Raw genomic sequence first — 11,455 nt, 5'->3', positions numbered from 1 at the left:
ATATCAGTGTGTTTCCTCTGGATCTCAGGAAATTAAGTTTTCTGAACAGATCAATGTATGATGATTGAAACCAAGAATTAAGCTCAATATTCTTCATAATATGATGCATTTGATGGTGATGTAACAGTACTACTACTAGCCATTTTTCAAACACTTTTCTCCTTTCCACCCCACATTGAGAAACAACCATCTTCCATTGAAAAGTACAAATATACTGTAACATGAATACACTACAGTAAAATAGAACAGTGGTTCTTATACTGTCACACATAGCTAATCAATATTTTTAATATTTAACATTTATAATAGCTAAGTCATTGCTTTCAAACAAAACTGTAAATATTAGTGGCTTTCATGCAGAGTGTTCAACAAATTGCAAGAGATTAGATACAGTATATAGTTTTATGGGAAATAATTAACAGCATGTATCTTGACTGTGTGACCACACAGTGGCAACGCGATGTGATAGAAGTGAAGTGAAGAGGAGGAGCAACCAGGAAGCTGACATGCAGGTTATCCAATCAAAACGGCTTCTCTCTAGAGTGCAGTCCAAAGTATCTGGTATGGTGAGTGGCTGTTTAAATGCCACCCACAGTCATGTTTGAGAGTGCAGTTACTGAGTCCAGAACGTTGGTTCTGAATTGGATGTCTTTCATAAACATATTTTTACCTGGAGGAATCATATTCACATTTCTACCCATGCCTTTCCAGCATTGCATGTACGGTAGTAGCATGCTAAACGATTATCCTGAGAGCTTTAAACTACCTCATATTCACTTGGTTAGCATTACTGCAAGGATGGAATTGAAATTTTAACAGACGAAATGGTTATCAGCTCTTTCCTTTCACATTTGTCAAATATATTTTAATCAAATCAATGATGTACTCCTGATAGTATTTTTCGAATTGTTTGCAAAGAAATGAAGGATTGATGTTTGCAGATGATAAGTTGTAAAATGTAGTTAATCAGTAAACTTCTAAGTTAAGACCTACTGTAGTTTATATGCAAAAACATAGAGAGTAATGATAAAGAGAGACCTACAGTATAAATTACCGAGAGATCATCTGCCCAGTTATCTGTATTACACCTCTTGCTCTTCTAAATTGATATTAATGATCTTGACTTAGTAGTTAACCTGCGAGTTTGCAGATGACATCAAAATAGGAGGAGTTGCAAATGCTGTAGAAGAAGAAAAGGAAATACAAAATATTAGAACACTATCTAGGTGGATGCTGCACATTGGTGGTGGTGGAAGGGAGTCACCATTACGTGTAAAGCGCTTTGAGTGGAGTGTCCAGAAAAGCGCTATATAAGTGTAAGCAATTAAATTATTATTATTACATGTAGTAGTTAGCCCTCTGGGTTGTACGTTAAAATCCTGGGTGGCAGGCTGCTGTTGTACCCTTGAGAAGGGTACTTTACTCATATTGCTCTATTAAGTGCTCTGCTATATAAAATGGTACTCTCCGTGTTTGTGTCGTAAACGGGTATTTCTCAATTGGCTTATCTGGTTGAACAAAAGACAAATATTCAACTTCATTCAAGAAATAGTAGAGAAGCAAAAATAACAATAATCCCTGGGTATAAAGTGAATAACTGTAGGCTCAAAATCAGACCTTTCTTAGAATATTGTATATACAGTAGCTTTGTGAGCATAATAATTGTCATTGCTACCCAGGATAGAGTCAAAAAAAAAAAAGACTGGCATATTGTACACAAATAGGAAAAAAAAGCTAGAGGATGGAAGAGGGCCACCAAGGCTTTCATGTCTTCTACACTCATTTCTCAGACAATAATACTGCTTTATAAAAATACTATAGGTATACAAAAGTACACCTTATAGAAAAGGTGTTGCATTACCATAAAAAATGTTGGCAAGTCAAGTTTTAAAGCCAATTTCCTAAGTATCTTTAATAAACAAGTAAGAGAGTTTACTCACTTGGAACCAGACATGCAAGATGAATGGTTAAGGTTTTTACATCGTTGTGTTCTTCTATCGTTTTTTACTGTTTTCCATTTGTCTGTTGAGCTTTAGCAGAGGCTGGCAGGAAATAATCACATAAATGAAAGCTGCCTATGGTACAACATTGCTGCTATGACACATGGACAAATGCATATGGGATGTTCTTCACCACTGTGGATGACGAGTGGTGCAGCCTGTGTCGATTCTTCTTAAAGGTCTTTGCGGGTCATTGGAACCTACAGTAGATGAGGCATGGTTTTGTGAGCTGGTTATAAAATGTGCATGGGTTCTTATACAGTATATCCAGCCTAGTTGTTATAGTGTATACTGTATATACTGTACTGTATATGCTTTTTAATTTAATTGTACAATAAATGTACATCTCATGTCAGTGCAAAATACATATTTCACATACAGTACATGTAAATATGGAATAAATTAAGGCACAAAATATTAAAACAGTGTAGATTTAATACCCATGTATTGCAGCATGAATTTTAGTTGTAGGAACCTAACTGGAAATATAATATTTCAGCCCAGACACTGTAATTTTTTCAGTGTAGAGAAACTCACTTAAGAAAACTACAAAATGGTAAAGATTTTTAAAGAAACAGTAACATGACCCCAGTACTTTAACATGACTCCACCCGGGACAATATAAAAGCAAGAAGCAAGCAGGGAATCAGAGAGTAGTAGAGGAGAGAAATATTTTTTAGAAATACATAGAGAGTATTTTGGGACAAAAGGAAGAGATTATAGGACAGATACCTCAAAGGCAAATTCAGGAAAAGAGGTAAAGTGAAACTGCCAGCTCTGAATAGCCATTAGGGACACCAAGTAAGAGACTCAAAAAAGACATTTTGTGCTGCAAAAGTTACAACCTGTAGGGAATTTTCTTTTGTTTAAAACACAAAAGAAGCAGCTAGACCTCACTTGTCTGTGTTACTACACACACATACTGTATAAATATATATTGTATAATGTTTATAAGATTTGTTTTTCTGTGTATATATACAATTATATTTATGGGGTTTTTATTAAGCAACTTGTTTAATAAATCTTAAACATTTTATTTATGGAATTTTAAAAGAGACACCTTTTTTTTTTAGTTATCTTATGACTAAAGAGAAATAGTCTTCTATTCAGTGATTCTCATTATGACATCCAATACTGTAGTAATAATACTCATTGCTAACTAATTTTATGAAACTTGTGTGTATTCAGCTGGAATTACATTTTCTGACTAAACTGTGTTAAATCCTAATCCAGTGCACCCCAGGATACTCTAGAAACATAAAACAAATAAAAAATAAAAATATGCAACATACAGTATATGACTTTGTCACACAATGGCCTGAGGAAGGCCAAAGTAGGTTCATTTTATAACAGAATGGCTCTGCCGCAAAAGCACTCAAGTAAAATAAGTGCAGTTTATTTACAGTGCTCCCAGTCCCCCACACCAGAAAACAAAACCCCAAGATAGAAACAAAACAAATTCTTCAAACAAAGATAAATCCTCCTTTTCTTATTGCTTTCTCTCTGTTTTCAGTCACACAACCTGACATACCAACCACCAACAACCAACTCCCTCTCTGAGGAGCCAGCTTAAATAGAATGTAAAGCCCTCCCCCTCTGGAACAAACTATTTCTCCAATTCAATGCATGTAGTTTTTCCCATCTCCTTAAATAACCCTTGAGAAGGAGGGTTAGGTTTGGCCTTCTGAGGCCACCATAGGCTGACCCACCCTGGAAGAACTGACACCAAACAGTGAGTATCATCCATTTTGAGAGCGCTCTCCATTCACACCACAATACTCATTTATACCTGTGTTTAAGTAAGTGTTTTTTGTATGTGACTGTATATGAAATTAAGTATGTGTTCATGTACGTGAATGTATATGAAATCAAGTCATAGCAGTTACTAATCAAGCCCTGAGTGTGCACCCTCAGGAACTTATCTAGCAACAGCTCAACGGAAGGTGTATGAATATTGTATTTCCAGTGCTATCTGTACTTCGTGACAGGCTCCTCTATTACAGACTTTATAGATACTTCTTTCTTATCTTATCTGAGCTGACATAGTATGACACTGTCTGAATTGTGCCCTTTAACATCTTTGATCTTAATATCACTTAAAAATTCAATAATAATAATAACAATTGCTTACACTTATATAGCATTTTTCTGGACACTCCACTCAAAGCACTTTACAGGTAATGGGGACTCCCCTCCACCACCACCAATGTGGAGAATCCACCTGGATGATGCAACAGCAGTCATAGTGAGCCAGAACGCTCACCACACATCAGCTATTAGTGGAGAGGAGAACAGAGTGATAAAGCCAATTCATAGAAGAAGAATATTAGGAGGCCATGATTGGTAAGGGCTGTAGTAACAGACAAATAAGTTCTGGAACCCAAGATGAAGTTTAAACAACTGAGTTTATTGCATGCAAGGAACAATAAGACCAAAGTATTGTTTGAAATATAGGTACAAAACTTCCAGTTTATATAGCAAATTTCAGCTGCTTCTGATGCAACATATTACCATGGTAATGGGGTGCCACCTCTGTTTTGACATTCTTAAGACCTTGAACACTTGTAATGGTCGGTTTTATCTTTCCTTAATTAGGGAGTCTCTATCTTGCACTTGGAATTTCATATCAATTAACTATCCCAGCCATAACTCAAAGGTGCCTAAGCATGGAATGTCTTGTGCCACAAGAAGTCTTTGTGCAGAAAGAAATCAGTTAACCCCTTTTTCACATCTTATATCTTTCTTCAGGGCCAATGGGAAATTTGGCCAGGACACAGGCGTTACACCCCTACTTTTTTTGAGAAACGCCCTGGGATTTTTTTTAATGACCACATAGAGACAGATCCTCGGTCTTACTGTACGTCTCATCCGAAAGACGGCACCTTTGTACAGTATAGTGTCCTCATCACTATACTGAGGCAGTAGGAACCACAAAGACTGCTGCTGGCCCCACTAACACATCTTCCAGCAGCAGCCTTAGTTTTTTCCCAGGAGGTCTCCCATGGGTTTCAGTGGGTTGCCAGTTGTGAGTTGCAGGGTGACATGGCTGCTGGCCATGAACAAATGTTTGTTCACACAATTGCATATCCTATTTTAAACTGTAGATTTGATTTTACAAAAGTTTAATGAGAAGGCATGTCATTAGAGTAAATAATTTGGGTTCATTAAGTACACAGAGTAAAAAGCACAGAGGTTGACAGAAATCAATATACAGATGCAGCCATTCAAAATGCGCGGGCGATACCGCATTATTTTCCGGTATGCTGTACGCAGTCTACCGCAAGTTACCGGTAAATACCGCAAGTTACCGGTAAATACCGCTAGCAAAATAATAGTATCCGGAATTTCCGCAAGGTGGAGCTAATAAAGCTCAACCTCTCATGTTTGAGCTGTAGCCATCAAAGTCTTTAACGAAGATATTAATAATAGTATTAATAATAAATGACCTTGGACAAGCTGTAAACTCAAAGTATTGCCCTGGTCCACAGTCTTTTTTTTCATTGACCGTCTTTGTAAAAGTAACACCACAGCATTTCGCAATCACGCATTTTTTTCCAATCATGCAAAGTACAGTAATTTTTGAGAATCGATTCACCATGCCTTACACATGCTCATAAAAGAGATTGATTTAGGAACATAAACATATTACCGTATGCAAACTGTACTGTATACAGTATGTATATGTATATTTAATGTCTTAACTGTGCCCGTTTAAGTATTGAATATTCATATCTAATTTTACCACTGAAGGGAAATCTTAGTAGCTGAGCATAAAAAGAATAGGAGCATACTGCAACGCGTGTGAAGGCCATAAACGATATTAATTTTGGAACATAAACATACAGTATATGGCTGGTCTCGGTACTTTAAAGAAAACATACACGAAACATGGTTTCATTATGACCAGAATCTGTCTTGAGATATTTTTAACTTGATTTACAGTATTTGAGAGGTATGTCTTAACACAGATACTACAGTGCTTAAGTACTACTCACGTATATGTTTCTAGGTTTATATTATGCATTTCATACGGTCAAATTACTTTTGAGCAACTAATAAGAAGCGCGAAACGGTATGCGTTTTAGTTTCGTTTCGTGCTGGGACCCGTGGATTGATTAGAGATATCAAGTACATACAAGTCATTTTTTAAATGTTGTAGTTCGTCTTGAAAAAATGTTACGAGTACATCATCTATCAACAATTACACAGGTTCTGTTTCCATATTGCGGATTTTGGTTTGGATTTCCTCTGTAAAACGTCTTCTCTAGTTGTCCTGCATATGTATTCGCTAATGAAGCTGTGTGTTCTGAGCCTGGATCTCTACATTTGTGTATGAACCAGCTTAGAGGGCTAAAGACAGCTTGTGTTTAAATTGAGTGTAAGGCAATTTATGCTTCTAAAGTCATGGTCAGCATTTTTGTACTGTGCTGTAAACTTGTTCTGTGCCAAGTCACATTATTTTATAGCGTTTTTATAGCGTTATCAAATCCGGTGGCGCGGTGTTAGTTTCCTGACTCCCATGTCACATGGTCTGTGATTGAAACCTGTAATACCGGTTTAATTCGTCACAGCCAGCACTCCGGTTGTAAAGTAGAAGCAGGCGAGATTTCCAGCGAAAAACACCTCCCCCTTCTTCAGGTGTGAGGGTCTTCTGCTCAGAATGAAACGCTAAAATGTAATGTAAGCTCTGAATGGGTTCAATTGTGATTTGGGCTTGATTAAGGTCGCTGCCTTTCATCTAAAACCCTACTTGAATCCTTCTAAACTAAAAATCAGTGTTAGTGAGTTCTAAATAAAGAGGTATCCAGGTAACAGTGAAACGGGCGGACAGTCTGGGGAGATCGCCCGTTTTCCATGTAAATAGTTCCCTGGTTCCGCACCCCTTGGTGTTTCTCTCGCTCTCTCTCGGGTCACCTGATCATTAGCTCGAAAGATTTGAGTGCTTTGTGTATATTCTAATGGTAGTGGGGGCAGGGTGTGTGGGAACAGGTTTGGTTGAAATTGCATTGGAGATCTATGTTCTTCACACCTGAAACATTTTCTCTGAAAGCATTTTCTTCGCTGTTTAACCGATCTTGTTACAGCATGTTACAGTTTACTATTATTAACCATATTAATTTTAAGTGCTTAATGTAAAATCTTGTAAAAATATATTTTCATTGTTCAAATATACATTAAGTCTGACTATCATATAATAAGTTAAATACAAAACTAAAGAAAAAATAGGGTTAAATATAATTCAAAATATTTTGCTAACAATGTTGACTGTTTATGAATAATAAAATGTATTAGCTAAGGAGTAGGATGGCACAGTTGTTAGTATGTTTTTTGTTTTGTTTCTTTTTCATAAATACAACAGTAGTACCTGATGTCTCAGTGGCTTTCAAAATTAAATTATGCATGCAAACCTGTGAACTAGAAAGATAACTAAGATATCCATCCATTTATAATGGTGGCAAAGTGGTTAGCATTGCTATCTTGCAGCACTGGGGTCCTAGGTTCAATTCCTGCCATCCTGTGTGTGTGGGGTTTACATGTTCTCTCTGGGTTACATGGTTTTTCTCCATATGTGTGATATGACTCCCTCTCGCACTCCAAAACATACTGGTAAGTTAATTAGTTTATGGGAAACCTGGCCCTGGTCTGTGTGTGTTTGTGTCTGTCTGTCCTGTGATGGACTGGCACTATGTCCAGGGTGTATTCTGCCTTGTGTCCGTTGCTTACTGGGATAGGCTCCAAATCCTCTGTACTGGATAAAGAGATTAGAAATGGAAGTAAAGGCACTGTGTGGATGGAACTATACACAGTGTTAGAAACCCACTATGAAATGGCAGCATCTCACTGAGAATAAAATATTTTATACTGCTGGCTTAAGGAAACAGCCTTTCCACCTCTCTTGCACATCAGTATCCATACCTAGTTATTTAAACAAATTGCCTCTAATTATAAACATCTTAATATGCTGGCTCTGTGGATCCGCATCAGCTATGTTTGCCCATTCCTTCAATTCATGTGCATCCAACACACAGTTCAATGCCAGCAACTACACATAATCTAAAATACAATCCTTATTTCAGTATCTATGTAAACATATAGTCTGTTAACTTCATCATCTTCATCAAAAGTATGCCTAACCCCATTAGGAAGTGTTCTTGTTATAAGTGTATTCCTCAGCTTTCCCCAAACTATCTTCTTCTTGCCAACATCTCTAGTCTTTTATCCTGCAATAACTCAGCCAACACTTAAATCTCCAAAAGCTGCTTGTGTTAATTTCTTTAAATCACAAATATCATGTGTAAATACTGGCCATGTAATACTCTGCATTGTGGAATAATAGTTTATTTTAAAGGGAACTAGAGAAACTAAGAACTAGAGAAATCAAGAAAGGCTTTTTTTCTAGAATTAATAAATGCACATCCTGTTCACTGGGGAAATTAAATCCACACTGAGCAATCTTCAATATGTTCAGAATATGACAGCAAGAATCCTATCAGGGATGCATTACACCTGTTTTCAAGTCCTTGCACTGGTTACCTATCAGATTTCGAGTCAACTTCAAAATCCTTATCCTCCTTATATACTGTCCTACAACTGGTATTATTGATCTCCGAATTATTGTACTTGACATGACTTCATTCAGCCTTTCCTGAACGTCTATGACAGGCAGAGAGAGTGCTGTTTCTGGTGCGATCTTTTACAGCTGACATTTCACTGTTTTAAACGAACAAGAAATTAGATTGCTCATAAATCACCTATTCTATATAAACACAGCGTAATTGCCCTCCGAAAATCTTCTTTTTCTTGTTCGTTTTAGAGACCTTGATCGAAACTGATTTTAGATGTCAGAAAGGATTTATTTTCTCTGTATTTCCTACATTGCTTTGTCGAGATTTTAACTTTATATCTAACTTTATATCTAGGCTCAGATTTCAACTATAAATCGTACAGTAATTAATAGCAGTAAATACTGATGTTTATACATAAAAAAGTCATGCCTTGGAGTATAGACCCCCAAAGGAATGCCATAGACTCAAACTGCAAAATAAACACATACAGAAAGAAAGTATTTGTATTGTAATTGCAAATCCTGGTACTGTATGAGTGATTGGTATGACTTTCCTCATTACAAATCTCTTATTAGAATTTAAATTTCTCTGTAACTCCAGGTCAGAACAGAGAAAATGTAACTGCCTTAAGGAGTTTACGATTATGAAAAATAGAAGGATAAGCATGATACGTATGTCTTCTGTCATTTTCTAAGTCATGTTACTGAGCACCAAATCTTATTGAGAATATGAATCCATTTAAGGTTTATACCATTAAAGTAACGGTTTATTCCATGCTGAAAATGTTTGTACCAGACTTTTTTGAGGCCTGTTTAATTGTGTCTGAAGTCTGATGTTGTAAATTTTATTGTTAAAAAGATCCATGAAAATGTCACTACTAAAGTTAGCTGGTACTGTTGGTACTGTAAGTGGCAAGTAGAGCTCATATTTTAGATTTTGTGTAGTTGCTAGCGTTGAACTGTGTGTTGGATGCACATGAATGAAGCGACGGACACAAGGCAGAATACACCCTGGACATAGCGCCAGTCCATCACAGGACAGACACAAACACACACACACACCAGGGCCAGTTTAAATCTAACCTCAGAACCTTTCTTTTCAGAAGACTTAGTGTCTGTATCTGCTTCATTTTCTAATTTTGGTAGCACCTCTACCTGCTTGTCTTTCTTATATGCATTTACTTTGTAATCTGTGGTCCTTTTATCTGTTTTTACATCTACTGTATTGCTTTGAGATGCCACCTTTAATGGTGATATATCAAATAAAGTTTTTTATTATTGTTATAGGGAAACATGATCAGATTGTCCCTGGTTCAGAAAAAAAAGATCTAAAGTATACTAGTTTGTCACTCTTCTAATTCCCTTTGCTAAATGACTTTTCATACTAATCTGATCAATCTAACTGCCAGTTTTCTGTGCTTTCTCTATCCTGCTAGATTTGCAATTATTCTGAAAATTTTCATCTTGAAATAACTCATTTCTAAATACCTTTTTCACTGTTAACATCTTGCAGCAACTCTGCGACAAAATATACACTCTGACAGTTCATCCTGCTACCAACATTAAATAAAACAAATCTTAAGATTTCTATATTTATGTCTTTATTTAGTGATTTCATTAGTGACAAAGGCTAAACTTTCTTGGAAAAATGTCTTTTATGTGTTGCGGAAAAAACTGACTTGCTTTAACAAAATATGTTTACAAATCCTTTCACCTGGCATTTTCGTAGTTAGAAATTATGGAACGCTCTATTAAAAGCAAGGGAGTTTTTATGTCCGTTGCAGTTCTTTTGCAACATGAATATAATTATATCGTTATTAATTTCTTGAGATACGCGATTCCATATTATATTCCCTTTTAATCAAATTCTAAAAGTATGCTTGTTGACTCCGGTATCGCGGTAGTTAAAGACTTCGATGCTTAAAATGTTTAGGGAGAAATGGAATACTGGTGTGTATGTTTTCTTTAAAGTACCGATACCAGCCATATACTGTATGTTTAAGTTCCAAAATTAATATCGTTTATGGACTTCACACGCGTTGCAGTATGCTCCTATTCTTTTTATGCTCAGGCACAAAGTAAAAGGGGATGCTTCATATTGCTTGACTAATTTTAAAAACTAAGTTAGAAATGCAGACGCTCCCTCGGTGCGCTGCTCTGGTGCGCCGGCTCTTACACAGTGCCTGTCTGCCGTAAGCGTTACAATATACATACCCAACACTGCTTGTACCCATCTGTCATGCAAATAAAACACCTTGAATTGAATTGAATTGAGGGGAGAGGGGGGGAATACTAAAGCCAATACTGGCTCAATACCCTCGATGGGCTTTGACGTGCTAATGCATTGGTTTAAGAGTCCGGGTGTGGCAGGCTTCCAATGTCAACTCGACTCGATTGGAAGACAATGAACGTATTTTGTGATATTTAGAAATATAAATTTGTTTGGTGCGAGTGAGGTTATATTTAATCTCTGACCAAGGGAAACGTTTCATTTTTTCAAAGAAATGTTTGTTAAAAAATAAAGTCATAGTTCTATGGGATTCAATCACAGACCATGTGACATGGGAGTCATGAAACTACTGTAACACACAGCGCCACCAGATTTAATAACGCAATAAAAACGCTATACAATAATGTGACTAGGCACAGAAAAAGTTTACAGCACAGTACGATAATAAATGCTGACCATGACTTTAGAAGCATAAATTACCTTACACTCAATTTAAACACAAGCTGTCTTTCTGTATGAACCTCTAAGCTGGTTCATACAGAAAATGTAGAAATGCATTAGCCTGATTATGATTAAAAAACACATAATTAAACACGCGTTTGCGATTTAAATCAGAACACGATTTAAATCAATATAAATGTTTATATTGTAACGCATACT

The sequence above is a fragment of the Atractosteus spatula genome, chromosome 8 (assembly GCF_055471065.1).
Source record: "Atractosteus spatula isolate fAtrSpa1 chromosome 8, fAtrSpa1.hap1, whole genome shotgun sequence".
NCBI classification, from domain to species: domain Eukaryota; kingdom Metazoa; phylum Chordata; class Actinopteri; order Semionotiformes; family Lepisosteidae; genus Atractosteus; species Atractosteus spatula.
This window is presented reverse-complemented; position numbering follows the sequence as displayed.